The 22,869-nt window shown below is 44.5% G+C and overlaps 1 protein-coding gene across 29 annotated transcripts in view; it reads left to right on the forward strand.

Annotated features, from left to right (window-relative positions):
- RBFOX1 (RNA binding fox-1 homolog 1) overlaps positions 1-22,869 on the forward strand; it is a 2,117,065-nt gene that overhangs the window by 1,037,929 nt on the left and 1,056,267 nt on the right. The gene's annotated exons all lie outside the window — the stretch shown is intronic.

Consider the following 22,869-nt stretch of genomic DNA (forward strand, 5'->3'; position numbering starts at 1 on the left):
GTGGAGGGTGACTTCTGGTGTCATGAGATGGCTCAGAATTCACTCAGTGTTTACGCAGTTTTCATTTTAGCCTTACAGGCATGAATGTAGCATGTTCTGGGAGGGAGGGAAGCAAAGCAACTAACTGTGGGCTCATCCTATGTAGCTACAGAGTAAATGGTTTGGCTCCAAGGTTTCCAGGTGTTGCGTTTTGACCCACATGGCCGTTTGCTCAAAGGGCGAGAGTATCTGTGGGGTGCGGTGAGTTGTTGGGGGTTCTCAGTGATTGGGGGTGTGGAGGGCTGTGTCCAGGCCGGTCATCTGTATCAGCTGCGGCAGTTTCCCACTGGGCTGTGGGGAGATACCATCACTTGTGGTTCTCTGGTCTCTCCCCAAGCCCCTGACCTGAGCTGGAACACTCCAGAGGTGCAGAAGAAGGAATTGCTTGTGTCAAGACCTAAGAGATGGGGGAGTGCCCCTCTCCCTCCGTGGCCTCCTTTCTTTCTCTTCACTTGTCCATCCCTACATTTCTTTGCATTTATCTGTCTTTATTTACTTTACCCAACCCCCCCCCCCGACTGACTCCCCACCCCCCAGGTCTTTCAGGCTGCTTCTGTTGTACATTGTCATAATAAATGTTTAGCACACAAGGGAGACTCCAAATCTAATTTGCTTTTTGCCCCCAGAACACTTTACTCACATACAAGAGTTATTCAGCATCAGATAGACAAGCCTCTCCCCTACATCCTGACCCTATGGGAAGTGATCAGGCAAACTTTACTCTTCATTTCTCCTGGCTCTGACTCTGGGAAAAGCCCTTGCCTCACAGAAAGCCCTAATGGCTGCCTGGCTGACAAGCATTCTTTGCCTCTTATGACTTTAGTTTTACAACTGTAACTCTGGATTCAAACTTTTATATTCTCTGCTCCCTGCCTGCATTTTTCTTCAGGAGGCCATTTTAGTCTGTCTTTCCCTGTACGTAGTAGATACGACTGTCAACGTCGACTCAGGGGGAGGTTTGACTATAGCAAACATGGTGCATGACAGAAGCCAATCGTGTTTCTCTAGACTCTTCCAGAGGACTCGCTTATTATTCCCCCCCCCCCCAACTTGAGCTCTAGAGATTTGTTTCTCTCTCCAGGAGGAGCATGATACAAAATTAAAGGGCATGTGAGAGAAAAAGGTATATTTTAACAGTTGCCTACCTCTAAGTGATGGCCACAGTATGTTTTCTAATAAATGTGATATATGGCATTCACTACCATATTTTTGAGAGATCTCCCAGTTATTGTCTTTGCTTAAGAGTAGAGACTACTATTGGAAAAATTCATTCCTCATCTAAGTAAATACTAAATATATCCTGTGAAAGAGTTCATCTTGTTAAGCTGCATCGATTCAGGGTTTATATACGGGGTGCTTGAGCTAAGAAGTGAAAAGTGGTCTACCGAGTAAGAAGATGACGTGTGACCTAACAAAGGTTTGTTATTGGGAGGTTGAGAAATCACATTGCCTAAAGGGGCTTGCCACCAAGTCTCCCGACCTGAGTTCAATTCCTGGGACCCACACGTATACAATGGGAGAACTGATTCCTGAAAGCTGTCCTCTGACCTCCACATGTGTGCTCTCTATCTCAGTCTGTCTCTGTCTCTCTGTGTGACACACACACTCTTAATAATGATAAAATAAGAATACAGTAAAAGCCTATCATTATTACCAGCTTCATTTTTAGCTCTTTTATTTTGAATTTTACATGTTTAATATTGACATTATTACGAAAGGCATTAGGGGAGATGCTTTGGAAGTAAAAGAACACAAGTTTGGGTGGGATGGAGGTGGGGAGAATTTGTGAGAAGTGAGAGAAGGAGAAAGATCATAGCCAAAGTGTATTTTGTAGTAAAGATGTAAATACAGTTGCTTAAAAATAATTTCCATGGAAATAAATATCCCCTTTAAGACTTTAATTTCCCATCTTGTGCTGATTTCCTGATAAATATAAAAATGAATGCAGAAGAGAAGGTGGGGCCCTTCGAGGGGTAGTTGGTTGTTGTTTTGTATGTTAGACTTTGGTTGCTTTGGTTCCAGAGTGTGAGGACTCTCAGGGGGTTTGTGCGTGTTCATGGGTGTCTGCGTTCCTCCTGTTTCTTCTCATTTTTGTGCTCGGCTGAAGACTCTTGTGGATCATGAACAATAGTAAAGAGGAAAGAATACGATGAAGGGGAATTTTACCTTCGTGCAAGTCACGCCAAACCAACCAGACTCCCAGTTCTCGGAGATGGGGATTTGTGCCTCCTCACCCGTCAGCTCCCACAGCACCAAGGCAAGGAAATGGTTAAAAAGCCAGTATTCCCATATAGAACTCGGACTGGAAACACTTGCAGATTAAATTATTCAATAACTTTGATGTCTCAAAAAAAAGGGGGGTGCCTTTTTTAAATGATCTGAAGTTGATGTGAAAAGTTGTGGGGGCTATCTGCGTGCTCTCATGCCCGGAAGACCCAAACAGCAACGTCAGCAGTAGCAACTTGCTGTTGATTCACTAGAAGTAGGTTATGAATTCAAGCAATTAAACATGACAAAAAGCCCAATTTCACTGCCTAGATTAGTATGCTTCCAATTTTTCCTGCTCCATAAAAAATTTCAAAGTGTTCTTTCTGGTTAGGTGCTTGCATAACCAATAGGTGACGAAGGGCTCCCGTTTCTCCCTTGGTTATGATGTCCCAGTGCTTTGATGTCACAGATGCGAATAGGGTCCATTGGGTGTTAGAGACAATCAAGTAGTTGCCATGAGATGATTCTGTGTTAAGCCTAAAGCCGGAGTGGGGAGCAAATAGTAGTTATTTTACTGATGTTTGTCACTGGTGCGTCATCCATGGCCAGGTCTAATGGATGCCAGAGACTCTTCACACAGTGATGGAAAAATAAAGCATATCCATTTTCCAAAGGTGCTATGAAATTTAGAGACAGGTGGTGGCCAGATAGATAGATAACAAGATTTATGTATTTATGTATATGTAGTGGCTATATATCTATTTATACATATGAATACATCTTACACAATGTTAGGCATGCTTATTGTCTTTTCTTAATTTTGCTCCTTTTCCTCTTTTTCTACAGAAGTGAAGTCTAACGTTTTGGATTCGTGTTTTGCCTTATTTACCACAGCTTATTATTCTTTAAAATGGGCATGCTTCTAGAGTAATGCTTAGTCCAATCTGTTCCCGTTGAATTGCCTGTAGTTTTTGGCCAGTGAGCTTAATTTCCCATCCTGGCTTACGGCGTCACACAAATATTGTGCATTCCCACACCTCCTGAGGAGGCCCCCCTCCAGCACCATCTCTCTCACACTTCCGGTTCACTTCCGTATTACCCAAGTCCGGCAGCTGTTTCTGTGGCCGTTGGCTGTGCAGAAAGGACAAGGTACCTTGAGGATGGTGTATGAGCCTCTGCAGCCCCGCCCCTTTCACTCTTTTCAACCCTTCTGCATCATTTGCTGCTAATGTGTGTGCTTGTTCTTGGATTGAAATCGCTCCTTGTCAGAAAATCTTGCTGCTGAGATGGGGATATCCCCAGAGCTGTTATCCTTAGAATGTGAGGGCAGAAAGGGGACTTGTGGGGGGCACAGTGATCATCAGAACAGTTCAGTGCCTCATACTGTTCATCCTTACTCAGACCTACTCCCTCTGGGCATTGGGTAGTGGACTAAGACCAGAAAGGCCGTCTTCTCTGGTCCTGAATGTAATTGTGCCCTGTGGATACTGCTCTTCCCAATTCACAGATGAGGCAATGATTTTCCAGACTGAGTGACTCAAATAATCAGACTCTTATTTTATTTTTAAGCCAACATACCAAAATTCCATTAAAATATATTAATCACAAGGCAGACAAGAGCCGCACACATGGGTGTCTAGCAGGTGTCCTGGGCTGGCAGGAACTTTTTTCCCCCACACTGTGGAGATGCCTGTGGTTGTCATGCTTAGACACAGGTTGCTGCTGGCATGCAGTGTGTAAAACCCAGGGTTGCGAGGACACTCAACTCTCCCACGGAAACCAGGAAGGCTCTATCCATACTTGCTTGATGCTAAAGGTTGAGTGATGGTGCCTTAGGCAACTTCAGGGTGAGAACAGCTAATAGAGTCAGAGTAGAGGGCAGAGAATCGGAGGGATTAAAGTAAGTTCTAAAGTCTCCTCCGCATTCTGTGAATATGGTCACAAGGCAGTACATGGTGAGGCTCCCGTTTTCTTGCAGGCTGTCATTGCTTTGGACATTTTTTTTTCTTACAAATGAGATGTGGCTCATGCCTGGTTGGTTTTGTCCCAATTCACTCAATGTAAAATCCGGCAACCTCCTGGCAGGCAATGAGGTGTCCCCTCTCTCCATCTCCCACCATGCAATGTTGCTGATCAAACTAAGAGAAGCGTAAGGTGGCTACGTGAGTGATTCTCTCGCAGTGTTGTGTGCCTCGTTTCTCTTCCACCAGCCTTCAAATGCCGTCATTGTCTCCTGGTCTTCCAACCTTTGACACCTAGCTTGGCTTATTTATTTAAACACATATTGTTTCAGATCCGCCGAGTGCTGTTGTAAGTATTTTCAAATTTAACGCAACCTTCAAGAATAGGAGATTGGGACCTGTTAGGCTCCCTTTTCGTCTTTGCAGCAGCAACAGATGTCCAGAGAAGTAAGTTGCTCAAGGTCACCAAGCTACTAAGTGGCTGAGGTAGGAGTTGAACTTCAAAGTGTGTGCTCCTGGGTCCCTGACCACAGTGACTAAAACTTTGGAACAGCTTTACCTGTACAAAGGAGAAATGTTTAGACACCATTGTATAATAGGACTTGGAAACAAAAAACAATTGGTTTGGGGATGGTTGACTAAAACAATTGACTTAACCATACTTGACACAGCACGAAGTCTGACATTCATAACTTTATCTCTCAGTTAAGCGTCCACAGCCAGGTGTGGTGGTACCTGCTAGGAATCCTAGCACTTGAGGGGTGGAAGGCAGGAGGATCAGGAGTCCAGGGTCATCCTTTGCTACTAGCTGCTGTGGACTGCAGGCGATCCTTCTCAAAGAAAAGCAAGACAAAACAAAATTCAGGTAGGAGAGGTGGCTTGGCTGTTAAAAGTACACGCTGCTTTTGTAGAGGATGCCAGTTCAGTTCTCAGCATCTATGTCTGCCATCTCATAACTGTAACTCGTGCTTGAAGAGATCTGATACCTTCTTCTGTCCTCCACAACACTGTTTTCTCTCTCTGTCTCTCCCTGTCTCTGTCTCTCTCTGTCTCTGTCTCTCTCTGTCTCTCTGTCTCTTTCCTCCCTCTCTCTCTCTCTCTCTCTCTCTCTCTCTCTCTCTCTCTCTCTCTCACTCTTTCTCTCTCTCTGTCACAGCACTCTAGAAATGCACGGAAGGGCCTGAGATAGCTGAGCCAGTGGAGTGCATGCTTTGGAAGTGTGAGGACCTGGGGTCTGACCTCCTGAGCCACATGTAAAGCCAGATGTGTCAGTGCATGTCTGCAATACAGCATTCCTATGGCAACAGGTGGAGGAAGGAGAATGCCGAGAAGCTGTCTAGCCAGCCTGGCACATACAACAGAAAGCAAGACGACATCTTGTCCCAAAATAGAAGGCAAGGACCACACCCAAGGTTGTCGTCTGACCTCTGAGGGTACCGTGTGACACATATGTGCCAGCACTCTTACATACAACCATGCACACAAAGATATACTAGTACATTAGAAGCGACATGTTTCTGTGTCTTTATTGACCGTGCTGTTGGGACAGTGGAAATAATTCGCCTCGCTCTCCAGAGTCCATAAGAAACCCAAGACCCCGTCTCTTTGGTATCCTGGTACTTTTAGATTTTCCTAGTGAGCCTAGGTGGTCCAAGGTGAGTGTGTTGGGGTGGACGTGGGGCTGTTGATTCCTGGCTCACTTCTGCCCATACCAGTTTGTTTATCTCGTTTCCTTCAGGCCTTGGGAGGGACCAGGCCTATCTTTTTCCTCTGTTGAGTTTTTAGCATGTAGAAAATGCTAAGAAAAGAAAAACAATCTGAGTTGATTTTTAAATAGAAGTGCCAATTTGACACATTTTATTCTGCTTTAGAAGAAAAATGAAGAAGAGATATCTTGCAAGGCTGCAATTAAACACAGATACCAGAGTGTGCAGAAAATGTGAGCGGGACCTCAGTGAACCTCACCTGAATGAATGAAAACAACTTTTGAATGGATGGAAGATTTCGTGTTTTCCAAAATGTCTGCCCAGGGGTATTGTGGGGTTATATATTCAATACCTTGTATGCATAGTAATGGAAGCCATAGATCTGAGAGAGACCAGTTGCAGGCCTTGTTTCCCCCTGGCCTTCACATTCAGACTTGTGCACTGCTTAGTCCTTGGTCCGTAGACACCAGCACTGTGCTCACCGCTCTGCAACAAGCTCGGGAAGTGTGTAATCAAAACTTACAATCGTGGACATTTTTTTCAAATCAAGGGGCAACTCATAGATTTTTTACATAGGGAAAAAAAAAAAAAGAACCATGCCTGTTGTCTGTCCAGCTTGAACCCGCCCAAACTAAAGCAGGTGAAATGGACCACTGAGTTTGTTCCCACTCAGCTCCAGAGGCAGTGCAGGATCTGGGCTGCATGTGGAAACCATTACTGTTTTGTGAGTTTCAGGCCCAGTGAACTCACAATTGAACAAAGAAAGCTAAGAGCAAATCCTATTTTGGAACTGTCAAAAGGCTCATGTTGGATCCATTATCGTCAAAGGTCCCTTTTTAATACAGTTCATTGAATTGGCTTTTGTGGGATATCTATTCTGTGTGTTAGCTCAGGAAATGGTTTAAAATGGGGCCAGGATTGGATGCTCAAAGGTAAAGTAAATGACATTAAGCACACAGCAGGACTACCTAGTTATGTCCCGTAGATATTGTAAGTCTGTAGTACAACAGTGAAAATTACATACAAATACATGTGTATTCATATTCCGTTAAGACATATATATATATATAGTGTACATATACTATGTATGTATGTGCATGCATAAAGATGGATACATTGCTTTTTAAAGACATTCTCATTCTATGTGTGTGAGTGTGTGTGACTGGATGTATTATGCACACCTTGTGCATACAGTGCCTCTAGAGGCCGGAAGACAGCATCAGCCTGCCTGCCACCCTGGAGCTGGATTGGCATGTGGCTGGGAATCACCCAATGTGGATCCTGGGAACAGAATTTAGCCTTTTGGGGGAGCAGTGAGTGCTCTTCAGTGCTGACCTGTCTATCTAGTCCTAGAAATTGCACTTTAAAGGACCATGTTAATCGTGTCCAGTAACATAGATTTCTAATCTAGTCCCCTACTTAACGTGAGCCTGCTGTTAGAAATAATGGTGGTGTCCTATTTACTTTTCTGTCCCTGTGATAAAATATTCCCACACAGGCAACTTAAAGGAGAGAGAGAGTTTATTTTGGCTCACAGTTCAGAGGGATATTGTCCATCATGGGCAGGAAGGAATGGCTCCTGGAGCAAGAGGCTGACCATCTGTTGGTTGGTCATGTTGTATTCATAGTCAGGAAACAGCAGGTGAACTGGATGTGGGACCAAGGCCCTTCAGCTGTGGTCTTCTTTCTCCAATGTGTTTCCACTTCTTAAAGTTTCCACAACCTACCTCAAAAGCCCACCTCCTGGGAACCACGTGTGCAAACACATGAGCGTGTGTGGAACATTTCCTATTGAAACCACAACTGATGGCCATCGACCAACATGGCGTCCATGGCAGCGATAGCACCCAACACAAGGAAATGGATGTCCCTGGAATGACAGAAGGGCTTCTCCAAGAAGCTGCCAGTTTTCAGGTCCAGGCTTCAGATTGTGATAACAGAAGAATAGAGCAGGGCTCCAGCTCAGCAGACAGAGCACAGAGTTGCTGCCTTCCTTCCCGGCATGGTTGGCCGATTCTCACTGAGTGCCCTATGCTACCTCCCAGGTCAGCCTGGCTCAGCTGGAACCTCCAGAGACTCTTGGAAGCAGGTGTCCTTGTAATACCCATTTTCCACGAGGGAAGACTGAGTCTTGGGGTGAGTCTTCTATCCACGTTACAAACAGGTAGTGCTTGGAAAGCGTTGGTGATCAAATTTGAAGCTTGGCTTCAAAGTCCGGTTCTTTTTTTATGACCAGGTGATTTGTTTGACCCCAGAAAATCCCTGTGATCCTTGTATGAGGATGAACTCTCTTATAATTTTGGTCACAAGATAGAGAGAGGGATGGATGAATGTGTGGATCGGTGGATAGAGAATGCGTGGATGGGAATGGACAGGTGGCATGTAGGAGGGTAAAAGGGTGGACGGATGGGTGTGTGGATAGAGGAGAGAGGATTTCTATATTTCTATATAATAACTTAGGAGTATACATACATATATATCCATGTATACGCACACATATATAGATTTAGTATATATACACATACATATATATGAAAATTTCATATCTCCCATTAGAAAACAGTGTGTTTAAAAAGCATTGCATGTATTGTTGAAGTATGGACTGGAAACTTCTTTTGTAGGAAAAGTGTTACTTTTCTTACCATTGTTTGTATATGTGGTGTATGTGCATGTGCTTGTGTGTGTGTGTGTGTGTGTGTGTGTGTGTGCTCATGTGTGTGTGCTCATGTGTATGTGCTCATATGCATGCTATTGTGTGTATGTGTGTGCATGCACTCATGTGCATGTGTTCACATGTTTGTATATACTCGTGTGTGTTTGCGCACATGCACTCATGCATGTGTGCTTACGTGCATGTGTGTGTTCATGTGTGTGTGCTCATGTGCTTGTGTGTGTGTGTGCGCACACATGCACTCATGCATGTGTGCTTACATGCATGTGTGTGTTCATGTGTGTGTGCTCATGTGCTTGTGTGTGTGTGTGTGTGTGTGTATGAATACAAATATGTTAGGTTACCAGATCTATCACTCTTTGCCTTATTCTCTTGAAATAAGATCTCTCAAACAATCTGGAGATGGAATGGCCACTAGCACGTCCCAGCGGTCCTCTTGTCTCCTCCCTCCCGTTCTGCAGTGACAGGCGTGTGTGTGTGCACACCTGGCTTCTGACATACTTGGAATCCAAACTCAGGCCCTTGAGATTGTGCAGGGAGTGTTCTTGCCCACTGAACAATCTCGCCAGGGGTGAGTGGAAATTTCTCTCCAATTGTTAGGCATCTATCGATGTTTTCAGACCATGTACTGCTGTGTGGGTTTACTTCTGTGAACATGACATGCCTGTTCAGGGAGCTTGTGTGTGGAGGTCAGAGGCCAATCTCAGATGTTCCACAGGAGCTATCTGCCATGGTGGTTTTGTTAAATTTTAATTTTTTTTATCATTTTAAAAACATTTCTTGATGATATGTTCATGCATGGGCAGTTCCCTTGGTGTACATGCTGTGGTTGAAGGACAACATAGGAGAAGTGGTTCTCTCCTTTCCCTGTGATTGACTCAGGTCATCAGACTTGGTGGCAAGTGTCTACTTGTGAGCCATCTCACCAAGCCCTACCGTGTTTGTTTTGTTTCTGTTTTCTGGTTTTTTAGACAAGTGTCTCATTGGGACCTGGGGCTTTCCAGCTAGGCTAGTCTGGCCTGCCAGTGAGGCCCCAGACTAAATCCACCTCTAGCTCCACACTGTTGGGGTTATAAACACACACACACACACACACACACACACACACACACACACACACCCCACACACACACTACTGTGTGCTTGGGTTTCCTATGGGTTCTGGGGATCCGACTTGGGTCTTTATGCATGTGTAGCAGGCCCATTACAGGCTGAGCCATCACTCCACAACAGACACAAACAACTTCCATGGTGAGAAGCCCTTGTGAAATACAAGCTCCTTTTATTTGGAAACAACCTTTAATCAGCTCTTTAGCCCAGAATTGATGAAGATAAGCATAGATACCACCCTAGATTTCCACGCTTCCTTAATCTCCCCACACTCTGAAATCGTAAGGGGGGGATTAAGGGGAGGGGGAAAGAAATTTAAAAGGAACTAAATAAAGTCTTGATTTGGAATTATAATTCCATTCAGGTGTGGGTTTGGCATGCTCTCCAGGGTAAAGTGGCTGAGTTTTTTTTTTTTCCCCCAATTTCTGGAAATGTGAAATCTAAGTGTTAACTGCAATGGTACGGCTGTGGAGGAAAAGCAAATTTCCCTGATGCTGTAGCCACTTGTCATTCATCGGCAGTACCACGAAATCATGATCCTTATCCTCCGAGCGGCGTGTGTCTGTCAGGGACTGCAGGCTGCTAAAAGTTGTATACTATTATTTTTTTATTCATCTCTGGGTCATTTCATCTTCCCGTGCGAGGCACATGAATGGCTGTGCATGGAAATTGTATTCTGTGCTGTGTTTCCCACTGTGAATGATGTTTACTATATATTTATGAAAACACAGCAATAACAAAACCCTTTATATAGCCTTTCAATTTGCTGTAAGGGCAGATAAAATATTTTTATCTTGAGCTGAACTTCATACCTTGGGAGATGCAGCCGGCCCGACTTGGAATAATAAAACACTTCAGAGAGAGGCAGGTGCTGTTGAGCCTGCTTCAGAAGCCTGGGCACTTCACTGACCACCGTGCCACTCTTTGCAGTGTGCCACCTGAATGCACAAAAGGCGGGCGGGAACGGCGCAGTGTGCACAACATTCAACAGAAGGGAACAAATTTTGATTTTTAAAATTTGTTTGTTTGTATGTGAATGGTGTGTGCACAAGTGTGTGCAAATACGTGTGCCCATGTGTAGATTGAGGCCAGAGGAAGGCATCCCATGCTCTGCTCCATGAATCTGAGCCTTATACCCTTGAGACAGGGTCTCTCACTCAGCCCAGAGCTAGGCTGGTGACCAACGCCCTCTCAAACCTCACCACATGGGCGTCACACACACACATGTTCATGCCAGGCTGAGGATTGGACTTCAGTCTTCAGGTTGTGCAGAAAATGTTCCCACCTGCTGAGACATCTTCCCAGGCCAGGCACCCCAACATTTTAAAGGTAGATTTGTGGCTAGCCTGCACTAGATCCTGGTGATGCCTACACTCTTTGTTCTCCTTTATGACCAAAAACAAACAAAAAAAAAAACAACAAAAAAAAAAAAAAGAAAAAAGAAGAAGAAAAAACAAACAAACAAACAAACAAACACACACCGGGAGGCAATTTGTCATCCCAAAGTAGAGTCAGAGCTTTCTTCTGCACTTTTACTTAGTTTGGGTAATGTTTTTTTACTTCTGTTGTTTGTGTGTATGCATGTGTGCATTTTCATGCTTTTGTAGATGTCTGTGTGCAGGTGCCCATGGCTATGTGCATGCATGATACAGAGAACAGAAGTCAGTGTCCAGTCCGTCCTCCTTCAAATGCCTTCTTACATCTCCAGGCAAGTGTTTCAGTGAATCTAGAGTTTACTGATTTGGCAAGACTGGGTGGTTGGTGAACACCAGGCATCCTCCTGTCTCTGCCTCCCCAGTGCTGCTGTTAGGATTACAGATACACACTCCATGATGTCTAGCCTTTTCATGCAGACGCTGGGAACCACAAACCTCATTGGTCTCAGTGCGGCAAGCTCTCGATAAGCTTAGCTGTCTCTCATTGAGGCTTTTTAACAGGGATAACTATGTCCCATGCAAAAGGCTACACAGGGATAAAAAAAAAACCTCTCTCTTGGAGTTTCTTCCTTGGTAATGTTACTTTCAGTGACCTATTTCTATAAGCCTGTGTTGTCACATCATCTCCAAACCGTTGGCACTGCCGTGGTCCACTGACCTTCTTCAGACGCTCCCAGATTTGCCCAAGCTTGATTGTGAGTCTGCTTTATTTGACACCGCGTTCTTGTTTCCGCCTCCTCAGCCACTTGCCATGAATTCCTCTCCTAACCATACACCCCTTCCTTTAACCCCTGAACCCCTGCCAACCATTCATTGCGGTTCCCTCTCTAAACTTCTATCACCTCACAAGTGTTATATTAGCTGGAGTCACAGTATTTAACCTTTTAAAACATTTTAAACTTTATATGTCTGAGCATAGTGCACTGTGTGTATGTGTGAGAATGTGTTTGTGCACATGTGTATGTCAGGAGGCCAGTGGGTGGTGTCCAGTGTCTTTCTTTATTGCTTTTCCTGTTATCTTCTGAGACAGAGTCTCTCTCATGGAGCCTAGAATTCCCTGATTGGCTAGATGCTTGGCCAGTGAACCCCAGAGTCTCATCCGTGTCTGTCTCCCAGCAGTGGCTTACCAATGTGCTTCCCCTATGCCCAAGCCTTTTCATGATTACTGAGTACTGGACTAGGTCTTTATGTTTACCTGGACGGTACTTACTGAGCCAGCCCTCCAGCCCTCAGTGTTTAGCTGTTTTGTCAGCTTATTTGCTTGTCATTCACCCTGTGGTTTGCCCATGGCTTGGGCTCACCATCCCTAACTACTGCCCACTGACGGGAATCGAGATGAACCTGCTACCATCCACGAAGCTGCTGGGAGCATCATGTGTTTTCCTGACCATGAGTCCTACACCCAGGCCTGGGCGTCAGCCATTTTCAATTCTTACCCAGTTCAGAAAGTCTGAGTGTGTTGTGCCCATGGGAAGTATATGTGAATTGCATACAAACTGATAGGGAGATGAAAAGAAAATCTTGCCCCATCCTAACGTTTATTTCTACGTAAACATTATGCTAAATATAAAAGGCAGCCAGCATTTCTGTTGCATCCAACATATGCCAGTCTGGATCCTAAGGCTGTTTTATGCAGAAACCAATTTATCCTCACAACAGCCTTACAAGCACTGCTGCTGCTGTTCACCCCCTCACTTATGGGTGAAAAATGGGGCGCAAGATACTTAAGTGATTCTCCAGAGATGAAATAACCTGTGGCCCTCAGAGTCACGCATAGCTGCAAGAATGTCTCAGTTTTAAACATTAATTATTAATTCAAAATGTGTGTGTTTCCGTGTGTTACCACTTGAGTGTCCTTGTCTATAGAGGTCAGAAGAGGGCGTTGGGGTTCCTGTAGCTGGAGTGACAGATAGTCTGTACTGCCTGACCTGGCTGGGTATTGGAACTTAAACTAGGGTCCTCTGTAAAAGCAGTAAGCAGTCTTAACCACTGAGCCGTCTGCCAGCCTCAGGACTTCACGTTTTAATCTCTTGCCCACACCTGTCAGTTGGAAACCTCTGGGTTCTCTGTGATGACATCATACATTTTGGGTGTTTGCATCTGGGAATGCAGCAAAAGCCCTAGTAGAATTAGATACATCCAACAGCCAGGGAGCTGACCTCAGGGTCCTGTAGCTCACCACTTTGCCTCTAAACTCGTTCTATTTGACCTTCTGTCCTTGGGGCAGGGGCCTAGGCGTTTCTACTCCCTCTTTCTAAGGTTTCAATGCCATGTCAAAGTGCACTCCCACTGAAGTTGCCCCTAGGGAGCTGATGAGTGTGTTGGGCTTACTTAAGAGCATGGGTGAAGGATGACTGTAAAGTTCGGGTACTGGAAAGTCTTCACCCAGCATGGATAGCCACATAGACAGGGCCCCTCTCCACTAGCCTCTGCCAGCTTATATCCTCTAAGACCTGCCAAGAACCCAAGGCCAAGTACAATTAGGGACAAATGGCCTACAGTGGACTAGCAGGAGGTGTTGGGTACCGAGGTAAGGTACCGTGAAGCTCCTCACCCTCTCCTTATGAAGGAATGTCAACATGCCCAGCTGTGATGATCTTTTGTAAGCAGGCACATCTGGTCCCATGAAGATGACGGGTGAGTGGCTCAGGGGATAGTGCTGAATAACACCTTCTGAGACAGATGGATGCTGCTTCTGGCTGTTTGGATCTCTAGGAAATGGGTTTCACAGCCCTCGCTTGGTTACACACTGTGACATTTCACAGTTCTCCATGGTGGTAGGCTGTGTCTTTTGAAATGGTCCAGATCAGTCCTCTGGTGGTTTGGGCCCCCTCCACTTGGTCTGGTATTCCCCAAAGGCATGGAGTTGATGCTTGACCAGGTTCACTCCCCAACCCACGCTCAACGGCTCAACACAGCTGTTTCTAACAGAATCCTCAGAGTCAATTAATCAGAGTCATAGAGAACCCATCCTTCTGAAGACATTTTCTATTTCTCCCTGGCTTATAAAGTATTTAATATTTTTCATATGCCTCAGTGTAAAGCCATCTGTCGCAGTGACAGGACGAAGTGTTGACAACAAGAACAAGCGTATGCTTATGGAACAATTCCATGAGCTGTTAACAGGAAAGGTATGTACTACTAGAGATGTCATAGAGAGAGGAGCAGGGAGACCTGGGAGGCCCCCTGAAGCATTGGCTCTTCCAACTGACCATTATAGAGGGCATGCCTCTACTAATTTCTGCCCTGTAAATGTAGACCAGATGATCATATGTGCTGACAGAGACTTTTCTGAGAGGGCACAGCAGCCTTACCTAATATTTAAGACTTATATCAAATACCTCCATTCATTCATTCATTCATCCATCCATCCTGTGGTCATCTTTCCCTTCACTGGGATAGGCAGAGTAGGAACCTGCTTGGTCCTGAGCACTGCTATGGCAGCCGTCACTGAGTTGTGTTTCTATACACCCAGAACCGTCTCTCATGCTTTCTCTCTAATAGCTGCCTTGCAGCCTTGCTAATAGAGAGGTAATCAGCAGGGAATCAATTTTGGCTGCCCACTTGAACGTATCCGCTTAGGCACAGTGAACATTCAAAATTACTGCTGTCCCACATCACCCCTTGCTGAGCAGGGCCTGAATAATCAAAGCAAGGTCCTCCACGCTCCGGCACCAGTGCTCTTGGGGAGCAAAACAATACAGCTAACTGCACTAGGCTTGGTATCTGACAAGTGCTGTGCGAGACAACATGTGCTGACTAGTTTGTTTGAGCCTTCCAGATGGCTCATGTGCCAGGGTGGGTGGGGGGGTCATTCTCATTTTATAGATGAGGGTGTTGTACTTCATAAAAAATAGCCAAGATAATGCAGTTATTGTTGAGGGCTCTAGCATTTAACAACAGGCAGACACAGTTACCACCGACATGCTTACCCTCTGAGGATATTGTAACAGTGAGAAGAAGTGGTACAATATAACCCTCACCAGTTATCCGAGGGGCAGAGATGGAGAAGGGGAGGGACTTCTGGGAGCCTGGATCTCTTTCAGTTCTTTCCCAGTTCATTACTCTGTGACTTTTCACTGGTATTTGTGTAGTGGTCAGAAAACAACTTAAGAGTTGGACCTTTTCTTCCATCATGTGTGTCCTAGGGATTAAACTCAGGCTGTAAGAGTTGGTGGCATCCACCTTTACCTGCTGAGCAAGCATTAGCCCTCCAAGGTCATTAAAAGGACTTCTAAAGAGAAAAGGCATGGGGATTAACTTCAAAGTTCTCTTTCCTATCTGTTTACAAGATGGTTTCAGCTGACAATTCTGAAAAAGTGCTTAGAACCCATCATCTGCTTGCCCATGTTACCAGTGAATGCAAGAGTAATATGCAAAGACAGCATGACTTGTTGCCCTATCAAAGGGTAAAAAATTCTGGTTACCAGGTCTCAGGCTGATAACCTGGGAATGCAGTAGAATGTTGGAAGGATTCACAAACAATGATGTAGATTGCCCCAAAGGAACAGGAGGTCATCGTCTTAGGTTAGCCTGGGAGCATCAATAGGATGTCCAAAAGAAAACGCTGCCTCACCTTCTCAGCTGTTCAGTGCTTGCATTGAACCTTCTAGGAGGATGTGGGCATTTGGTCTCTGAACGGACCGCTTGGATGTGGATGTCTAGATTGTGCCTGCAGGTGTGACTAGGCTATGAGAAGTTGCAGAGCTAATGAGACAGAGGACAAGTAAACAAAGTAAATTAGTTTCTTTCATAATGTGCAATGCTCATGGATTATGCCTGGCTAGTGACAACCTAGTAAGTCCTAATAAGTCTGAGTAATTGTTATATGTGCCATAATTCAATGATATTGTCAGAGTCTTATCAAGGAAAGACCATGCTATTTATAACCGCTAAAAGGCAAGTTATTTTTGCAAAATTTGTGTGTGTGTGTGTGTGTGTGTGTGTTGTGCATTGTACATGTGTGCACATGTATGTGTACAGGGTTACTTAACCCTTGTAATAGGTATCAAGGCCAGAGGTTGACATAGGATGGTCTTTTTCTGTTTGTTTTGTTTTGTTTTAATTGTAGTGAAATTAGGGTATATATTTGACTTTCATACATATTTCACATTTCTTTTGTTTGTTTGTTTTTTGTTTTTAATTAATTAATTACTCTATTCAGATTACATCTCAATTGTTTTCCCCTTACTTGTATCCTCCTGTTCCTCCCTCCCTCTTTCCTTCCTGCTTTCACCCTATTCCCCTCCCTTAGGTCTGTGACCAAAGGGGGACCTCCTCCCCCATCATATGGTCATAGACTATCAAGTCTCATCTTGGTAGCCTGCTTATCCTTTCTCTGAGTGCCAGTAGGCCTCCTCACCAAGGGGAAGTGGTCAAATATGGGGCACCAGAGTTCATGTCAGGGCAGTCCCCACCCTCCACACAGCTGTGGATAATGTCCTGTCCTTTGGCTAGATCTGAGTAGAGCTTCAATATTTATCACATGTATTGTCTTTGGTTGGTGCAGTAGTTTGAACAGACACCCCTGGGTCCATAGCCACCTGTCATGGTGTACTTCTTGTAGGTTTCTAGGACCCTCTGGACCCTTCTATTTCCCCATTCTCCCATATTTCTTTCATCTAGAGTCCCAAAAGGAAGTCCTCACATCTATCCCAATCTCTTGGTAAGTGAAGACTTTCACTGGACATCCCTTTTGGGCTAGTGTGCAATTATAAGTGAGTATATACCATGTGAGTCTTTCTGGGTCTGAGTTAACTCACTCAGTATGATCATTTCTAGTTCCACCCATTTGTTCACAAATTTTGGGATTTCTTTGTTTTTAATAGCTGAGTAGTATTCCATAGTGTAAATGTACCACAGTTTCTTTATCCATTCTTCAACTGAGGGACATTTAGATTGTTTCCAGGTTCTGGCTAGTATGAATAAGGCTGCTGTGAACATGACTGAGCATATGTCCCTGTTGTGTGGTAGTGCATCCTCTGGGTATATTCCAAGGAGTGGAATAGCTGGGTCTTGAGGAAGCCCTATTCCCATTTTTCTGAGATAGCGCCAGATAGATTTCCTAAGTGGTTGTACAAGTTTGCATTCCCACCAGCAATGAAGGGATATTCCCCTTTCTCCACATCCTCGCTAGCATGTGCTGTTACTTGAGTTTTTTAATCTTAGCCATTCTGATGGGTGTAAGATGGAATCTCTGAGTCGAGAAATGCAAATCAAGACATAGGATGTCTTTAACTGTGTCACCACTCTATCTTTTGAGACAGAGTTCACACTGACTGAACCCAGAGCTTGTTCATTTGCATAGACTGGCTGGCCATTGAACCTATGAATGCATACTTCTCTGTCATCCTTTCTACCCCAGTTCTGGGGTTATCGATGAGTATTACTATGCCCAGACTTTCTGAGGGTGCTAGAGAGCCAAGCTCAGGTCCTCAGACTGTACCCATTGAGCCTTCTCTCCACTTTCACAGCTTGCTTTTGAATGACAGCCAGGTCAATATGCATAGCAAAAACTGTTGCAGTTTATGTCTGACCTGTGTTCCAAATATTGACACAACTGTGTGCAAGGCATATAGTAAGCAGTAATGTGTTAGAGCCTGTCTCCTTCAATACACCCCATTTTTTGGAGGGAAAACTTACAGTTAATGCAACAGGGAAAATAAATTATTACCATCCTATGTCTGTGTGACAGGTTAGTAATTAACTTATGTCACCATTTGGTCCTTCACAACTGTGTTTATTCAGCTCCATGAAGCACTTTTCAGGCATAGAAGAGTGATCAGCCTGGCACTCTTTGTCGACTGTAGATGCTGGCACTGGTGGGCTGTGTCTTCCGCTATTGACTGGGAAATAAGTTGGTTGTTAGGACATGATTTTCCATTCTTCAAAATGATACTGTGAGACAGAGAACATGAAAGCTACCCTGGAATTAGAAAAGCATAAAGAAGTTGCCTTTTATGCACTAATTGAGCCTTTCTGCCCATTTTCTTTGCAGGGTTACTTTTTATACTGTTGAGGCATAGCAAAGCTCCGAGTGTAAAAAAAAAAAAAAAAAAAAAAAAAGTAGGAAAAATGTTTTAATTAAAAGGGGGGGAAAAAGTGGTTGCATGTTTCTTTTCTCCCTTTCCATTGTAGGTTAAGTACCCATCACCCAGCCCGGGGACAATGGTATTAGATTTGTAATAAGAAGAAGTGAAGCTTTTCGTTTTGATTGCATCGGGTGTATTTTTTCATCAGCGTCTCCCGCGTGAGCCATGATTCCAGGACAGACTCTTGTAATCTTCTGCAGTGGGAATGATTCAGCCTGAAAATCAATAGGGCATGAGGTATTTCAAGTTCTCATTATTGTAATGTGTCAACATCTCTTCAGTGACCCCGGAGTCCTGTGTTGGCTGGTTTTTCCCCTGATTTATTGTGCAATCTCATAGGGCAAACTATAATTTCACTTGGAATCAGAAAGTCTCCATTTATGGTTTGTGTCTCAGTCTCTAGTCATTAGGGCATTTGTGGGGGAATCGATACCTCCTCTTGTTGCCAACAGTTCAATGAAGTTGTCACCTGCTCCGATTACAAAGGAGAATGGGCCAACGGTTTGCAGGAAGGGTGAGCACACTGGGCAAGCTGCGTGTGGAGAAAGGCTTTCTCTGATGTTCTTCTTCTGCCAGATGCAAGGATGGCCGCATGAATCATGACCTCTGTTCTAGAAAACTCCAGACACTGAGTTGCCATCATGCTTCGTTTTCTTTTCTTTTCTTTTTTTTCTTTTGCCAACCATTTTGTAGATAATGTCATCTTTCATAAGGAGGGAGCCATTCTTAAAGTCTGCCTTCTTGGCACATTTTCTGGAATCCGTTGAGTAATGTGAGTCCTTCCTAAATACCTAATCATGGTGCTGAGGCCATAATGACAGCATCTTCCTAATTGGCTGAACACCTGGGAGCTGAATGAAGCATCCATCCAGAAGATCAGCCTATGTTTTCAACCCACCATTCACCAGTGTATATACTGTCCATACACAGGCATGCCCAGACAATCCGAAATGCATATCCAGTGGCCATCAGTTAGCTGTGGGTCAGCATGGTTAAGTTTCCTAATGTTGTAAACACAGTACAGATCCATCCTTCGAAGACATGAACAGCAGGTTGTGTAAAAGAGCTAGCTAAGACACAATAGGAGTTTGAAGAGTGTAAAGACAAAGGCTGTTCAGAGGAGACAGTGAACCTGGGAAGAGTCTTAGATGTCACTTGCATATCCAGAGGCTACCTTTCTCCTCTAGCAAAGATAACAGGCCAGCACTGCCATGGGTGCAGAAAGCAAGCCTTTGCATTGCATAGTAGACCTTGCACATGAAGATCACGGCCTTTCATCTCACCCCTTAATACATATTTTCTGTGGATCACAAGGCTTCATTTATACCTTGTTAAATTTGTGGTTGATGCTGTTGGTCCAGCTATATCCCTATCTTTCTTCTTGTCTTCCATGGGAGAGCCCTTTCCTACTGGAGATGCTCCAGAAAGAGCTGATGGGGTGAGCTGCAGCACTGTTCAGCTAGCTGCGTCTCTAACAAAGGAGACTCAATAGTAACATCCACTCTCTGCTCTTGAGTTTGGCTTTCTTGCTCATGCCTACCAAAGTTATCTCTGACATGTGGCCAGTTCAACAATCTAGAAATGGTCCCCTTTACTCCATTTCATGGTACATTTCTAAGATATTCGTTCTTTTGACAGATACTTTCTGAGCTCTGTGACGGGAGTCAGGTACCTCACTCTGATAATGGGTCATTCTTCCCAGAGGTCCTTTGTTAGCATTTCATAGCCCTCTTGGGACTCCTTTTCTGTTCTAGATTCATTCACTTATGTTGCACTAAAGCCTTGCAGAGCTCCTGCAGGTGCTGATCAATGGTGGTGAAAAAGCCATGTTTCTTCTCTGGTCATGTTTGGGTTCTAGCTGAGACAAAGTAAGAACACGACTTTGAATGTCTGTTCCAAAGTTCCTGTGGTGAAAGCATATTTACCACTTTCCTTGGAATCAGTGGGGTCATTTCTTCCTTCACCAGAGCTGACACCTCACCTTGGTTGTTCTTTGGTCATTGGGCTTCCTGAATAGGAAGGATTTGTACAGAGGAAGTCCATGGTTCTAGCCCATGTTTCTAACTCAGGAGAAGTGCTGTTGACCACAATAACCATGATCAGTTTGGCCGCAACCAAACTGAAGATCAAAATCTTTGCATAGCTTATCATTTCTTTACCCAAGCATGTTGTCTCATCCTCTTGAAGGTCTGTATTAAAAACCCCAAGAGAGGAAGGAGCCCCTGTGCCTGCTGTAGGCAACAAATCAGTCAGGAGCTCAAATGAAAGATTCCCCAGCAAGAGATAAGGGCATGGCTTGCAAGTGTGAGGATCCGAGTTTTAATCCTGAGAACTCACATAAAGCAAGAAGCAGTCGAACATGTCTGTACTTCCGCACTTCTACTGAAAGCTCGGAGACGGAGCCAGGAGGATTCCCAGAAGTCTCTAGACTAGTTAGCCCAGAGTGTGCATTGTGAAACAAAAATAGTAGAGGGCAAGGTCAGATGTCTGAGGCTATCCTACCAGTCCACATTAGCTTGCCTGAACTCAGGACACACACACACACACACACACACACAGAGAGAGAGAGAGAGAGAGAGAGAGAGAGAGAGAGAGAGGACTCTATGCAGTAAACAGATTTAGAGAAACATCAATGATCACCATAGTCCTTTAGAGAAGATGCTTAGTGCTTAGCGCCCATGGTCAATGAACATACATTATTTTTCTACACACTCCTTAGCATTCACCCTGTTCCTTGTCATATTCACTTATCACTTTCTCAAATATGAGTTTTTAGTATGCCCCCTAAATCTGCAGAATTTCCTATCGGCAGTCTCTCTTAATCTCCCCTCTGTTTCCCTAGACTAAATGCCATAAAGGAAATTGCAAAAGTGTGGGGTTTCATTTTGCCTTTGCCATTGCAATAGTTAGATTTTTCCCCCATGTACCAAATAATCTTAATCCCATTTGTTAGCTCGTGAGTGCACAGTGTGGCCTGGGCATTTCTTTGGCTGAGCCTATCTGAGCTAACTCATGCCAATTAGAATGCATGGTCTGAAAAACTCGTGTTGTCAGTGAGGGGTTGTAGTCCTTTGGTCTTTTCTGTGTGGCATCTTTAGGTCATTCTCATTGTGGCTTAATCTCCTCCCATAGGCAAGGTGGGGTCTCCCAGCTCCAGTGTAGCCATGAGTTAGCTCCTAAATAACGATCACTTCCAGCCTCTGTCTGTAAGTGTCTGGTTGATGGCCTGTCTCAGTATCAGTATCAAAGACAGAATAACAGTTCTGTCTCTTATTTATAATAAAGAAAGAAAGGTTCAGAAGAGTTGACCTGGGAAAGATGTATGTGTGCACAGGAAAGAGGGATATTGTCACCCTCTTCCCCCTCTATGAGGCAAGATACGCAGCAATGGCATGATCCCCAGGCTCTGTGCTTTAAGCTCATCTTCAAGCCTGTCTGTCATCTCGCTCTTCCTAAGAGCATCCTTCTTTTCCTTCCCACCCACCATCCTCTTTATCCCTTCATGTTTAAGTACTCATGCTAAGAAGCTGCCCTCTTTTTCTTTCTCTAGGAGAGTGGCAGCACAGAGGTAAGGCAGTCATTGCCTTGACTGCACAGTGGATCCCCAAGATAAGACCCCACATGTCTCCAGGGGCCTCCCCAGGCCTATGTGATAGCGCACACACCCAGGGTGCTCTGACAAGTGTGTCTGATTTGCAGCAGCAGTGCAGCCCGCCTGCTGGAATCTATTTGCTTTGGGTCAGGGGCAGCAGTGCGTCCAGCTTCTGCTTTGCATTGCCATGCCTGCGGCATCAGCCGGTTTGTTTCAGAGATCATTTGGAATCTAATGCGTTTGCTTTTGTGATTGCGCTGTGCTGTTTCACGCTTCCCTTGATATGCAGAAGGAAGCAGATCACAGGGACACTGGTGGGCTGAGGGACCCTGGATGGTGTCTCTAGAATGAGAAACCAAGTGACAATTAAAAGTTAAGAGTGCTCAGAGCGTGGCAGGTAGAACCATCTTCCAAGGACACAGAGACTTATTTGACACACTAGATCATCAGGCAGGTTGACAGTAGGGTGGATATAAACTCTCTCAGTGCCCTGTTGATTTGGAGAATCTCCCTATACATGCAGTTTGTTACAGATGTGCATGGTTTATATTCTCTAAGAGAAGAAGACATGGGGAGAAAGTGCTGGCAGCACGTACTTACCTTTCAAGCTTGAATAACTGAGTTCAGTCTCCAGAAATCATGGAAAGAAAGAAAGAAAGAAAGAAAGAAAGAAAGAAAGAAAGAAAGAAAGAAAGAAAGAAAAAACAAAAACGCCAGGCATGGTGATCTGTGCTAGTAATGTGTTGTGGTGACGTCAAGCTATGCAGATCTTTGGGGTTCACTGGCCAGCCAGTATCACCAAGTACCAAACCAATAAGAGACAAATCAAGGCTGATAGCACCTGAGGAATGATAGGCAAGTCTGTCCTGTGTCCCTCACTACAGTGTGCATGTGCATGCACGCATGCACACATATACACTCATACATATAAGCATGCATGTGTACACGTGTGCATGCACACACAGTTAAGAGAGTAAAAATGAGTAATTCTGTTTTAAAAACAACATCTTTATTTTTTAACCAGACTTGCAGATTCTGCCCTAGTTCTGTAGTAT

This window comes from Acomys minous (genome assembly GCF_964271855.1).
Source record: "Acomys minous genome assembly, chromosome: 16".
NCBI classification, from domain to species: Eukaryota; Metazoa; Chordata; class Mammalia; order Rodentia; family Muridae; genus Acomys; species Acomys minous.